Source organism: Myxocyprinus asiaticus, chromosome 29, assembly GCF_019703515.2.
Source record: "Myxocyprinus asiaticus isolate MX2 ecotype Aquarium Trade chromosome 29, UBuf_Myxa_2, whole genome shotgun sequence".
Lineage (NCBI taxonomy): Eukaryota > Metazoa > Chordata > Actinopteri > Cypriniformes > Catostomidae > Myxocyprinus > Myxocyprinus asiaticus.
In genome coordinates, this window is record NC_059372.1 from 10,126,075 (window position 1) to 10,140,490 (window position 14,416).

The following is a 14,416-nucleotide window of genomic DNA, read 5'->3' on the forward strand; positions in this document are numbered from 1 at the left end:
GGAAGGGTATTTCTCTTCTTAAACATAAGAAATATGATATAGAGTTTCTTCAAGAAACGCATCTTTCCCCACAGGAAGCTGAAAAATTTGGGAAGCTATGGGGTGAACATGTTTTCTTTAGTGCTGGCTCAAGTAAGAGCAGGGTAGACATTACACTGATAAGTAAACATCTACAATTCAAATGTCTCAAACAGATTAAAGATCAATTAGGAAGATTCATTATTGTTTTAGCTGAAATTCAGGGGCAAAGTCTTATTTTGGTTAATATTTACGCACCTAACGTTGATGATCAGGGCTTTTTTATAGATCTTGAAGGGATCTTGCAAGCCGCTGGCACCCCTCATGATATAATATTGGGAGGAGACTTTACTCTTTTGATGGACTCAGTCCTTGATCATAGTGAAGCGAAAGTGTGCAAGCCCCCTAGAGCAACATTGACGCTTCACAGGATGTGTAAAAATCTTGGTCTTACAGATATTTGGAGACTTTAAACCCATCTGGTAGGGACTACACATTTTTTCATCAGTCCATAAGATTTACTCTAGAATAGATTCAAAATCCTGAATTCCAACAAATGTTAAAGGCTGAAATCAATGTTTATATGGAGACCAACTGGTCCTCAGTATCCTCTGTGGGCGTGGCTTGGGAGGCACTTAAGGCGGTTCTTAGGGGCCGGATCATACAGTATGCCTCATTCACCAAAAAATCCAAAGCACAAGAACTCTGGAAGGAATTGGAAGGGAATATTAAAAGGGCAGAGGCAGAGCTGAAGCGCCGAATGTCGTCTAATGGCCTCAGAGAATTGACCCGATTGAAATACAGATATAATACTATTTTGTCACGGAAGGTGGAGTTTTGGCTATTCAAGGCAAGACAGTCATACTTTGAGTCGGGGGACAAGACAGGAAAACTTCTGGCTAGATATATAAAACAGAGAGAGTCTTTTTCTACCATTCCCTCAGTGAAATCTGCTGGTGGTGAAATATTTACCTTAGCCACTCATATTAATAATGCTTTTAAAGAATTCTATCTTGATTTCTATATTTCCACGTCTTCATCTACTGATGACGGTATTAGAAACTTTGTGGAACCATTAGAACTTTCTAAACTCACGGCTGAGCAAAAAATTCTCTTGATTCTGAGATAATCTTGGAGGAGCTTGGCGAGGTAATTAAGGCCTTGTCTACAGGCAAGGCTCAGGGGCCAGATGGCTTTGCCGCTGAGTTTTTTAGATCTTATGCTACAGAATTGGCTAGAAGTTTATACGGAATCATTAAAGAATGGAAAGCTAGCCAGGATCAGTCTGATTCTTAAAAAGGACAAAGATCCAAGCGAGTGTAAGAGTTACAAGCCAGTTTCCCTGATCCAGCTAGATCTTAAAATATTGTCAAATATTTTGGCTAACCGATTAAGTAAAGTTATGAAATCTCTTATACATATAGATCAGGTGGGGTTTATTCAGGCCATAGCTCTTCTGATAACATTAGGCGTTTCATCAATATCATGTGGTCAGTGGCGAATGATCAGACTCCGGTCGTTGCCATCTCACTTGACGACGAAAAGGCGTTTGATATGGTTGAATGGGATTATCTTTTTAAGATTTTGGAAATGTATGGTTTCTGAAATACTTTTATTCGATGGATTAAGTTACTTTATAGACACCCGGTAGCAGCGGTACAAACGAATGGATTAATTTCAGATTATTTTACTCTGGATAGGGGCACCCGGCAGGGTTGCCCTCTTTCCCCATTATTGTTCTGTCTTGCCCTGGAAACCATTAGCAGCCACGATAAGAAAGGAGGATGATTTTCCAGGGGTGGTGGCAGGAGGTGTGGTGCATAAGCTTTTGCTTTACGCAGATGATATTTTATTATTCGTCTCCAACTCTACTAGATCTGTGCCTTGCCTCCACAGAATTATTAATTCCTTTTCTAAATTCTCAGGATACAGATTTAATTGGTCTAAATCCGAAGCTTTTGCTCTGACAGCGTACTGCCTGGTAACGGCTTTCAGTCAGGCACCTTCCAGTGGCCCAAACAGGGCATTAAGTATTTGTGTATTTTATTCCCAGAAAATAATGGGGGTAAAAAGTTGATTCTGTGCATATATGTTTTGATTTTCTGTTTCATGTGTTAGAATCAATAAAAAGTGTTAATCAGAGAATAACATGTGCCGATTAATCATTCACAATAAGACCACAAATATGTACTAATGGAGTGAACAGGCTCCAATCTTATTTCATGTTTACTTTAAAGATGCTGAGAGCTGAGACCAATGTTATATCACTTGTACATATAATCTGAAGGTGCATTATATGTTGCGGTTATCGTCTGAGACATTAGGGATTAAAGAAAACAGGCAACTTGCAAATCTGTGGTCATATTTGCCTTGAAAATACATTTTTCCTACCCCAAACTATGTTGAGTAGAACCTCCACTCCACTATGACAACACTGAAATCTCTCATGAGAAGTCAATGATTTACAGGAAGCTTGTGTGCTTTATAAATTTCAGCCAGTTGTGAGCCATGATGTGCATGTTAAAGGAATAATCTGGGTTCAATACAAGTAAGGCTTAATTGACAGCATTTCTGATATAATGTTGATTACCCGAAAAAAATATTTCGACTATTCCCTCCTTTTCTTCAAAAAAGCAAAAACTGAGGTTACAGTGGGGCACTTACATTGGAATTGAATGAGGCCAATTTTTTAAAGCGCTCAAAGGCAGAAATGTGAAGTTTTGATGTTATAAAAGGCTTTACGTTAATTTGTCTGTTAAAACGTGTATTATTAAAGTTGTTCAAATCATAATTTTTGTCATTTTAGGGTTTACAGTGTTATGTTGTCATGGCAACAAAATCATAAAATTGGAAATAATACAGAAAGGTTAGTAAGCGATTTTATCAGAATAAAATTATGTTAACTTGCATATTGTTTATATCTTGTGGCTTGTGAGTATGTGTAGCACCAATGATAGTGGCACATTTGATTTTTGACAAGAATAAACTTACGGTCTCTTAAATTGTAGCTACTGTTGTTTAAATTTGTGTTGATTGTTCAGCTGATGAAACATTGAAAATAAATATCTTTCCAGAAAATTTCGGTAGACAAAAAACTCCAGAAAATACAAGTTATATCTAGATCTAGAACCTTTATACATCTTATGTAGGCTGTAGCCTTTAGCCTCCTTGTTAGCTCGCCCACCTCCCATGCCGAAGACTCCGGTTCGAATCCCGTTTGGAGTGGGTCGAACAGGACCAACGGTTACACTTATACAATGCATGCCATTTCTCATAAAAAATGCAACACGGCACTACTCTGAATCAGAACCAAAGTCACTTTCAAGGCAAGTCAGTCCACTCGGTGGCCATCTTTGGAATGCTCCCGGGCAGCTATTTGCTGCCTATTAGCAATAAAAGTGATTTGATTTTCTATGTAAACAAGCGGCATAAAAGTACAGCTCCTATCTACTTGAATGGAAAAAGACTTAAACTTAAGATTACGATCAAAGAACATATTTCAAATCAGCAGTTAAATCTGACAAAAATAGTATCCTAATTTGTGCTACTTTTGCTCATATAACTCTTTAAAATGAACGCGCTTGGATGCGCTCTTCTCGCGAACGTCGACAGGGGAGAATATGTTGGCGGATGCGGCGAATAGGCCCCCCTGGGAGTTGTGGGCCCCTGGGCTTAAGCCCGTGAACTAATGCGTCGAACCTTGAGGCGGATGGGCTACAACAGCAGAAGACCATGTCGGACACTTTATAAGGACCATAGTGTTCCTAATAAAGTGCTCAGTGAGTGTATAATTATTTCAGAAATAAAGACATTTTCTCAATATACTATCACTTGGCTCTGTACTCACAAAATGACGAAAACACACCAATGCAGAACTATAAATGCAAACCACTGCGTTGGCCAGAGGGTTAGGGAAAGGGTTAGGTGAGGGGCTCTATATATATCGGCCTGGAGCTTTTTTTACTTGATTTTTTATTGAATATTTCAAATATTCAAAACAATTTAAACACAAACAGTACAAATACAAACTAAAACAACTAAATAAAAGGGCATTACATATTTCATATATATCAAATTCCTTTAACAACATGGTTTTTCCTTCTCAAATTGGCCATGGGCCGTGAGTTAAAGAGCGCTGACCTAGTGTATTTAACGATAACACAGAGGACACGCAAGTAATGATGAAGAGACACGCCATTTTATTTCAATACAATCCCACATTCTAGGGAATGGGTGGAACTCCTAGAATCCTCACATTAAACCCTCAAGAAGCGTAAAACCATGCGAGAACATCATATTGGACTTAAGGGATTGGGCAAAACAGGAAGTGTGTCATGAACTGAGGTGGCACTTCCTTCCTCTTGCTATCCAGATGCTTGTGTTTGCCTCCGTTTGAGGGCTGTGTGAGGATGATACCAAGTGAAATGCTCATTTTGTGTTTGTGATTATCGAGACCCATGGGCGATATGCACTAATGTGAACTAATGCAATAGATTACACAGCACTGGCCCTGAGGAGCAGACAGCAAACAGATGTGCTATAGTCAAAAAGAAAAGGGGGGGGAGAGAGAGAGAGAGAGAGAGAGAGAGAGAGAGAGAGAGAAAGATGTTTAATATGCTGTAGACTGTCCTTCGTAATTTGTCATTGATAGACTTCAGCACTGTGGTGCTCTACACAAGGTTCAACACAATGTCATTCCTGTTACGGTGTGTGAGACAGTAAAACGCACAAATCAAGCAAATGAACTAATTCACTACAGTTGTATCAAAGTGCCAATTCCTTTCAAATGGAATGTCCAAATTATTTATTCTATGCATTGAAATAATTTTAAATGTAAACCATTGAATTATGATTATTTTACCTCTGCAGAACCCAGTAACTCTTTGTGTGAAATGTGTTCAGGGTGTGGGTGCTGTTGTCAAATCAGTTGGTGAGCACATTGTTTTCACTTGCAGCCTTGTTCTCATGTTTGTAAATACTGCCCTCTAGTGTGTTATGAGCGAAGGCTCATATTTTCCCTCATCCATATCGTTCAACCACTATTTTAAAATATGATTGTTTTAATGGTTAACAATATCTAGAAAATAGGGTAGCTAGTGGCTGATTTAATGTCAGTATACACAACCAGTCAAATATGAAGAGACACCTACCAATTCGTTATTACTACTATTTTTCATATCACAAATGGAAGTACGGGTGCATCTCAATAAATTAGAATGTCGTAGAAAAGTTCATTTATTTCAGTAATTCAACTCAAATTGTGAAACTCGTGTATTAAATAAATTCAATGCACACAGACTGAAGTAGTTTAAGTCTTTGGTTCTTTTAATTGTGATGATTTGGCTCACATTTAACAAAAACCCACCAATTCACTATCTCAAAAAATTAGAATACATCATAAGACCAATAAAAAAAACATTTTTAGTGAATTGTTGGCCTTCTGGAAAGTATGTTCATTTACTGTATATGTACTCAATACTTGGTAGGGGCTCCTTTTGCTTTAATTACTGCCTCAATTCGGCGTGGCATGGAGGTGATCAGTTTGTGGCACTGCTGAGGTGGTATGGAAGCCCAGGTTTCTTTGACAGTGGCCTTCAGCTCATCTGCATTTTTTGGTCTCTTGTTTCTCATTTTCCTCTTGACAATACCCCATAGATTCTCTATGAGGTTCAGGTCTGGTGAGTTTGCTGGCCAGTCAAGCACACCAACACCATGGTCATTTAACCAACTTTTGGTGCTTTTGGCAGTGTGGGCAGGTGCCAAATCCTGCTGGAAAATGAAATCAGCATCTTTAAAAAGCTAGTCAGCAGAAGGAAGCATGAAGTGCTCCAAAATGTCTTGGTAAACGGGTGCAGTGACTTTGGTTTTCAAAAAACACAATGGACCAACACCAGCAGATGACATTGCACCCCAAATCATCACAGACAGTGGAAACTTAACACTGGACTTCAAGCAACTTGGGCTATGAGCTTCTCCACCCTTCCTCCAGACTCTAGGACCTTGGTTTCCAAATGAAATACAAAACTTGCTCTCATCTGAAAAGAGGACTTTGGACCACTGGGCAACAGTCCAGTTCTTCTTCTCCTTAGCCCAGGTAAGACGCCTCCGACGTTGTCTGTGGTTCAGGAGTGGCTTAACAAAAGGAATATGACAACTGTAGCCAAATTATCCTTGACACGTCTGTGTGTGGTGGCTCTTGATGCCTTGACCCCAGCCTCAGTCCACTCCTTGTGAAGTTCACCCAAATTCTTGAATCGATTTTGCTTGACAATCATAAGGCTGCGGTTCTCTCGGTTGGTTGTGCATCTTTTTCTTCCACACTTTTTCCTTCCACTCAACTTTCTGTTAACATGCTTGGATACAGCACTCTGTGAACAGCCAGCTTCTTTGGCAATGAATGTTTGTGGCTTACCCTCCTTGTGAAGGGTGTCAATGATTGTCTTCTGGACAACTGTCAGATCAGCAGTCTTCCCCATGATTGTGTAGCCTAGTGAACCAAACTGAGAGACCATTTTGAAGGCTCAGGAAACCTTTGCAGGTGTTTTGAGTTGATTAGCTGATTGGCATGTCACCATATTCTAATTTTTTGAGATAATGAATTGGTGGGTTTTTGTTAAATGTGAGCCAAAATCATCACAATTAAAAGAACCAAAGACTTAAACTACTTCAGTCTGTGTGCATTGAATTTATTTAATACACGAGTTTCACAATTTGAGTTGAATTACTGAAATAAATGAACTTTTCCACGACATTCTAATTTATTGAGATGCACCTGTATATGAATAATTTAGTGACAAAATATGTTAAACAATGAATACTAGTGTCTTCGAAGTTGCCATACTATGCCTAAATTATATATAGATCCAGGGATTTTCAAACTTTTTGATGCCAAGGACCACTAAAAATAATGATCAGCTTGCAAGGGACTCATTTCCTAAAATACAAAGGCAGCTACAGTTGTGGCCGATATTATAAAATATTGGCACCCTTGGTAAATATGAGCAAAGAAGGCTGTGAAAAAGTAAATCTGCATTGTTTATCCTTTTGATCTTTCATTCAAAAAAATCACAAAAATCTAACCATTAATTGGAGTAAAACAATTGAAACAGGGGAAATATCTTATTATTAAATAAATATTTTTCTCCACAACGCATTGGCCATAATTATTGTCACCCTTTTATTCAATACTTTTTGCAACCTCCCTTTGCCAAGATAACAGCTCTGAGTCTTTTCTTATAATGCCTAATGAGGTTGGAGAACACATGGCAAGGGATCTGAGACCATTAATCCATACAAAATCTCTACTGATCCTTCAAATTCAGAGATCCATGTTGGTGGACTCTCCTCTTCAGTTCAGCCCACAATTTTTCTATAGGGCTCAGGTCAGGGTACTGGGATGGCCATGGCAGAACCTTGATTTTGTGTTCATATACACAGTATATATATATATATATACACTATATTGCCAAAAGTATTCGCTCACCCATGCAAATAATTGAATTCAGGTGTTCCAATCACTTCCATGGCCACAGGTGTATAAAATGAAGCACCTAGGCATGCAGACTGCTTCTACAAACATTTGTGAAAGAATGGGCTGCTCTCAGGAGCTCAGTGAATTCCAGCGTGGTACTGTGATAGGATGCCACCTGTGCAACAAGTCCAGTCGTGAAATTTCCTCGCTACTAAATATTCCACAGTCAGCTGTCAGTGGTATTATAACAAAGTGGAAGCGATTGGGAATGACAGCAACTCAGCCACGAAGTGGTAGGCCACGTAAAATGACAGAGCGGGGTCAGCGGATGCTGAGGTGCATAGTGCGCAGAGGTCGCCAACTTTCTGCAGAGTCAATCGCTACAGACCTCCAAAGTTCATGTGGCCTTCAGATTAGCTCAAGAACAGTGCGTAGAGAGCTTCATGGAATGGGTTTCCATGGCCGAGCAGCTGCATCCAAGCCATACATCACCAAGTGCAATGCAAAGCGTCGGATGCAGTGGTGTAAAGCACGCTGCCACTGGACTCTAGAGCAGTGGAGACGCGTTCTCTGGAGTGACGAATCACGCTTCTCCATCTGGCAATCTGATGGACGAGTCTGGGTTTGGCGGTTGCCAGGAGAACGGTACTTGTCTGACTGCATTGTGCCAACTGTGAAGTTTGGTGGAGGGGGGATTATGGTGAGGGGTTGTTTTTCAGGAGCTGGGCTTGGCCCCTTAGTTCCAGTGAAAGGAACTCTGAATGCTTCAGCATACCAAGAGATTTTGGACAATTCCATGCTCCCAACTTTGTGGGAACAGTTTGGGGATGGCCCCTTCCTGTTCCAACATGACTGCGCACCAGTGCACAAAGCAAGGTCCATAAAGACATGGATGAGCGAGTTTGGTGTGGAAGAACTTGACTGGCCTGCACAGAGTCCTGACCTCAACCCGATAGAGCACCTTTGGGATGAATTAGAGCGAAGACTGCGAGCCAGGCCTTCTCGTCCAACATCAGTGTCTGACCTCACAAATGCACTTCTGAAAGAATGGTCAAAAATTCCCATAAACACACTCCTAAACCTTGTGGAAAGCCTTCCCAGAAGAGTTGAAATTGTTATAGCTGCAAAGGGTGGGCCAACGTCATATTAAACCCTATGGATTAAGAATGGGATGTCACTTAAGTTCATATGCGTCTAAAGGCAGATGAGCGAATACTTTTGGCAATATAGTGTATATATATATATATATATATATATATATATATATTATAATGGCTTAAGTAACAAAAGTGTATTGGGTCATTAGAGACCCTAGGCATGTAATAGTGTCTGGGTATTTTTATTTATTTATTTATTTATTTATTTATTTATTGCACTTAAATTATATTTTTATGATTATTTCATAAGTTTACTATCACAGGATATCTATGTCTTTGTTTATTACAAGACAAATTAGTATTATAATCATACAAATAAATACTACGTCACGTTAATTTTCTGTGCAACAATGGTGAATTATCAGTATTCCATATGTGTGTACACATACATATTATATATGCTATTTGTTAAGATGGTGCTGTTTCAGTGATTGACTTGATTTACATTTGACATCGCTATTTTACGAAGATGCAACATGGAAGTAAACTATAGCAAGTGTAACACATGAACAATGTGATATGACTAGTCATTTGGGTGTTCTACTGAAATTATGTAAGTTGTGCAACTATTTAGACTCAAAAAGTGAGTCTAAATGACTGAGAATATACTTGGATAGGTATCGTATATAGCTCAATATGTTTCTGACAGCCAGTTTCAATGTGAAAATAATCAATCCTGTTCCAGATTTGTTGCATTATCTCTTTGATCTATGAAAAATAAAATATTAAAATACATAAAAATATATTTTATTCTATCATTTTCTAATTGTCTTGAAAATGTGACATTATCTGGGCATTTGTAGATTGTCAAAAGTTTACATACGACTTAGCCAAATACATTTAAACTCAGTTTTTCACAATTCCTGACATTTAATCATAGAAAAAATTCCCTGTCTTAGGTCAGTTAGGATCACTACTTTATTTTAAGAATGTGAAATGTCAGAATAATAGTAGAGAAAATTATTTATTTCAGCTTTTATTTCTTTCATCACATTCCCAGTGGGTCAGAAGTTTACATACACATTGTTAGTATTTGGTAGCATTGACTTTAAATTGTTTAACTTGGGTCAAACTTTTTGGTTAGCCTTCTACAAGCTTCTCACAAGAATTTGCTGGAATTTTGACCCATTCCTCCAGACAGAACTGGTGTAACTGAGTCAGGTTTGTAGGCCTCCTTGCTCACACACACTTTTTCAGGATTGAGGTCAGTGCTTTGTGATGGCCACTCCAATACCTTGACTTTGTTGTCCTTAAGTCATTTTTCCACAATTTTGGAGGTATGCTTGGGGTCATTGTCCATTTGGAAGACCTATTTGCAATCGAGCTTTAACTTTCTGGCTGATGTCTTGAGATGTTGTTCAATATATCCACATCATTTTTCTTCCTCATGATGCCATCTATTTTGTGAAGTGCACCAGCCCCTCCTGCAGTAAAGCACCCCCACAACATGATGCTGCCACCCCCATGCTTCACGGTTGGGATGGTGTTCCTCGGCTTGAAAGTCTCACCCTTTTTCCTCCAAACATAACGATGGTCATTATGGCCAAACAGTTCAATTTTTGTTCCATGAGGCCAGAGGACATTTCTCCAAAAAGTAAGATCTTTGTCCCCATGTGCACTTGCAAACTAGTCTGGATTTTTTATGGTAGTTTTGGAGCAGAGGCTTCTTCCTTGCTGAGCAGCCTTTCAGGTTATGTCGATATAGGACTTGTTTTACTGTGGATATAGATACCGGTCTACCTGTTTCCTCCAGCATCTTCACAAGGTCCTTTGCTGTTGTTCTGGGATTGATTTGCACTTTTCGCACCAAATTACGTTCATCACCACTTCCTGAGTGGTATGATGGCTGCGTGGTCCCATGCTGTTTATACTTGTGTACTATTGTTTGTACAGGTGAACATTGTACCTTCAGGCATTTGGAAATTGCTCCCAAGGATTAACCAGACTTGTGGAGGTCCACCATTTTTTTTGGTCTGAGGTCTTGGCTGATTTCTTTTGAATTTCCCATAATGTCAAGCAAAGAGGCAATGAGTTTGAAGGTAGGCCTTGAAATACATCCACAGGTACACCTCCAATTGACTCCAGTTAGCCAATCAGAAGCTAATTGGCTAATTGTCTAAAGGCCTGACATCATTTTCTGGAATTTTCCAAGCTGCTTAAAGGCAGTTGTAGAATATATTTAGGTATTTAGAATACAGTTACAATCAAAAAGTTACAATCAAAAAGTATTTTGATTACTGAAGAGATTACTTTGCATTTTATTGTCATTTGTTTCATTTAATATTTAGTCCTTTCAGATGGAAAACATTTATGCATATAAATGATGCGGTCCAAAGTGCATTTGAACAGCGGTGAAACACTTTCTTATGATGTGTTACATTCATACGAGCAGACAGAGAAGTAAGTTTGAAGTAAGTTTGGAGCACAAGAAATAGAAATAAACCTTGTGTAAATTATCAGCTTTACGCTATTTCTAGCCATTTTTCATGCACGTTACCAGGCATGATTATATTTTTTTATGAAGAAAATTCTCGTTGGATCATAATTTCTTTTTTTCTAGTAAGACCTTTTATATTAGGGCAAAAATCATATTCTTGATAATAATATTTGTATTGTTTTCCTGTAAAAATATCTAAAAATCCTTAAAACAAGATCAATTTGATTTATTTTGTTTTAGAAACAACACTGCATAAGATATTTAGGTTTTTCAGAGAATGTATTTTTAACATGTGTATTTTTTCTTACTGTACTGGCAGAGTTTTTATAGTCAAAACAACTGAAAAAATCTACCAGTGCTGAAGAAGTAATCCAAAGTATTTAGAATACGTTACTGACCTTGAGTAATCTAACGGAATACGTTACAAATTCCATTTTTCAGCATGTATTCTGTAGTCTGTAGTGGAATACATTTTAAAAGTAACCCTCCCAACCCTGTTTAAGGGTTAAATTAAACAATTAAATCACGTATTTTACACAATGGTTACTCAGTTCACTAAAAAAGTATTTGAAAACATAAAATGTGTTCTTTCTTTTGACAATGCTATCAGTATACATGTAACGATAGTAAAGACAGACACTAAGCAGAATGACCACTTCTGTAAATGAGCCATTTTGGCAAAACAATTGGCTCATGCCAATGTTCTCAAAATGATTTTATATCAGCCAATAAAATTGGCCTCGATGTTATATTGGTCTTTCCCTATATAAAACAAGTGAAAATGATGTAATTCAAAATTATTTCAGATAATCTATTATTAGCAGTTAAACAACAGAATCACAAATGAAGAAGGTAAATGCACTTCACCTTCTAAAGCTGAAAGAACATTAGAGGATTTTTCTCGGTCTTGAGCAGAACTTCCTAAAAGGAAGACTAATGACTATAATTTCACTAGCACTTTGTTGGTGGATGAATCTGCTTCCTAAAAGGTACAACTTATAAACTTCAATCTAATAAACAACATCCACCATGAAGATTAAAATAATTTAATTACCTTATAGCAGTGTTGTCAAAAGTAATGGTACTTCGGTACTAAAATAAAAAAAAAGATGTAACGATACCAGTAATTCTACAGTGCACTTAATTCACTACCCGCACACTGTCTTACTGACAGACTGCTTTCAAATGCTCACACGCATATTTGAGCATGTGCTGTTACTCCTTATACACTGAAATGCACAACTAATCAAATTAAAATCGTGATATGTCCTTCGTTGATTATTAAACTGCAAAATGCTACAATCTTAGTCTGTATGAGCTTTAAATGAATATGTGAAGAAGACCACTCATACACTGGAAACTCCACAGACTATGAGAATCATTTGCATTGTATGAGATGACAGAGCAGAGCACTAATCCACTCTGAAGCATTATTTTTATATAATTTATATAATTAAACCACAGCATTTAACGATCACACTGAGCAGTATAGACGAACTGTTTATCCGGAGAGGTTAAACTTCCGTCAAATAAAAATAAAAGCACGATTCATAACACTATGTAACACAGTTTTTGTTCCTGGGTAGTGAGTGTTATTTCCTAATTGCTTATGCCTCAAAAGTATAGAAAATGGCTATTATTCCCCACAATCTTTGCTTTTGTGACCAGGACAGTGATATTTTGAAATGTACCTATTTCCAATGAGAAAATGCACGAATGTGTCTTTTCGTTCACATAAAGTCCGAAAAAAAACAACATATGAATCCAAAATCCTTTATCTGTGGTCCGACGAAGACACCGGTTTTGACCTTTGCCTCAGACAGCTTAGGGAAGAAGTCTTGAAGGTATTTGAAAGCTGCCGATTCCTTATCTAGAGCTCTGACAAATTGTTTCATAAGGCCCAATTTGATGTGCAGAGGTGGCATCAGCACCTTCCGGGGGTCCACCAGTGGATCCCACTTGACATTGTTCCTCCCCACAGAGAACTCGGTCCGCTGTGGCCAGTCCCACCTGTGGTAGTGCGCCTTGGTGTCCCTGCTGTCCCAAAGGCAAAGATAGCAGGGAAACTTGGTAAAACCGCCTTGGAGACCCATCAGGAATGCCACCATTTTGAAGTCTCCTATGACCTCCCAGCCATACTCATCATACTTCAAGGCATCCAGCAAGGTCTTGCTGCTGTTGTAATCCTCTTTGAGGTGCACCGAGTGAGCCAGGGGAAGAGACCGGTACTTGTTACCATTATGGACCAGCACGGCTTTGAATATTACTTTAGTATAAATATATGTTAATTTGGATTCATATGTTGTTTTTTCTGACTTTAAGTGAACGAAAGGACACAAATTCACCAGTTTTCTCATTGGAAATAGGCACATTTCAAAATATCACTGTCCTGGTCACAAAAGCAAAGTTTGTGGGGAATAATAGCAGTTTTCTACACTTTTGAGGCATAAGCAAATAGGAAATAACACTTACTATCCAGGAACAAAAAAATAAAAACAAATAATAAAAATTTGTTATACAGTGTAATAAAAGCTAAATGCCTGAAATTGAAGAAATTGCAACAGAAATATATTATAACTGTATAGTAAAATGTGATCCTCACTGTAGAAATAATAATGATAATAATAATAAACATGATTAATGAATAATAATAATAATAATAATAAAACAATATATAAAAAGCAAGAGTGTTTTTGTACTGAAAAGTTTGTTAAAATTTGTCTATTTTACTTGTTAAAAGTTTTTAAATGTTTAAGGAAATTTTTTTGATTAGACACCATTTTGATGAAGTAAAATACACTTTAAAACATGGAATTCTGGAAAAAATAAATAATTAAAAAAAGGATAAAAGGATTTGGGGAACAAAATAAAACAGATTTCAGTAGGGCCCTGCTTAAAAACAAACAAGTCTTAGAAACACGAAGGAAGCATGCATATCTTTTGATTTATTATTTACATTGAAATTTAACTTTAGGCTAAAGGAGTGTGTTCAATAGAACATTATCATATTAGCACATTTTTTCTGTGGTATCAAAATCGGTACCGAGAACCGTGAAATTTCTCTGGTATCGGTACCGACTACTGAAAATTTGGTACCGTGATAACACTACCTTATACTGTCATGTCCAATCCACAAGATCAAATGACCTCAGATGAAAATGACATCACACAAACTGACATTTCTTCCAATGTACACAACTGCTTTATTCAGAAAAGGGCTACAGCCCTGGAATACAACTGGCTCATTAACAAGGTGGTTACAAAGTTGTAAATCCAAATTACACATTCTGCTGAAGACCAGAATAACAGCATGTTTGATCAAACATGGGGGGG